Raw genomic sequence first — 1,350 nt, 5'->3', positions numbered from 1 at the left:
TCTGTCGGGTAAATCATCCACATCTGCAGCCCCTAAATATTGTTTGACCCACTTCACAACGAATGTCTTTGACTTTCTAAGAAATATAGCAGCAGCTCCACATGCAAGCTTTAGTTCCTTTAAATGGTTTACAAGAATAATGCCTCGTAACGATTCAGATATTTTCCACTCATTTTAAAATGCAGCAGACAAAAACAAAACACCACTCTCACACTCTTTATCTATCACTGTACAAAAGCGCATTCATTATAGATTCGAGATTACTACCAAATATGTCGCCGAGGACGCTACATTTAAAATTGCGGGGTACACCTTCTTGTGGAACTGACTGTATGCTGGGATTCCAATCTGAATCGCACAAACAGTTTTGCCCAGACTTGGGCCAAGAATTCATACTAAAATGATTACTAGAGGTAGAAATATTACAAAACTTGTTTAGTGGACTTAGCCCGTTTATGCTCTCAGAGCAAATTAATTTGGAAAGGTTGTTCGATGGCAATTTAGGGATTATATCAAGTAAAAATTTACTTACCTAAAGTCAGTGAGCAAGTATTAATATGCGGTTAGTACATATTAAGTTCTTGTCGTTTTAATAAAGTTTGTTCCGAATCACTTATAGAGTATAGACTACAGGGTGTACATAATGTCTGGAAACAATCTCAATTTTTTTGCACAGTATCCAAATATTGTACAGATATCATACATATGTCATTTTGAAGAAATACCCTGAAAGATTTTTTTCCATGTGTACCACCACAGCATAGTTTTGCAATTTGCCGACAGTCAGCACTGGTCGCAAACATGGCGAGTTCAGGTACGGAGCTCTGTGTGTAGGAGCTCGACAAAAACAAGTGTGCTACAGCTGCTCAACGGATGTTTAGAACCAAGTACGATAACAAGCCACCAACAAGAAAGGCCACTTACTGCAGGCACATCAAAATTCTTTATGACAGGTTCCTTGTGCCTGACAAAGAGAAGCGGACGTCCCAGTGTGAGTGAAGTGAATGTGGAGTGCGTACGAGAGACATTCATATGGAGTCCAAAAAAATCTGTGCGTCGTGCATCCCGTGAACTCGAGATGGCTCCAATGTCAGTGTGGAAAGTCCTGCGGCAGAAGCTTCCTATGAAACCAATCTAATTGGAAGTTCAATAACGACGACAAAGAAAATTTTTTTGAGTTTTGTTTGCAGTTGCAACAATTGATGAGGATGAGAATGGCATTGTTGATCGTTTAATTTTTAGCGATGAGGCCACTTTTCATACTAATGGGAAAGTGAACGGGCATAATTGTCGAATCTGGGGTACAAGGTATCCAAAAGAATGCGCTGAATTTCAGTATGACCCCTGAAA

This window comes from Schistocerca gregaria, chromosome 8 (assembly GCF_023897955.1).
Source record: "Schistocerca gregaria isolate iqSchGreg1 chromosome 8, iqSchGreg1.2, whole genome shotgun sequence".
Lineage (NCBI taxonomy): Eukaryota > Metazoa > Arthropoda > Insecta > Orthoptera > Acrididae > Schistocerca > Schistocerca gregaria.
Note: the sequence above shows the minus strand (reverse complement) of the source record.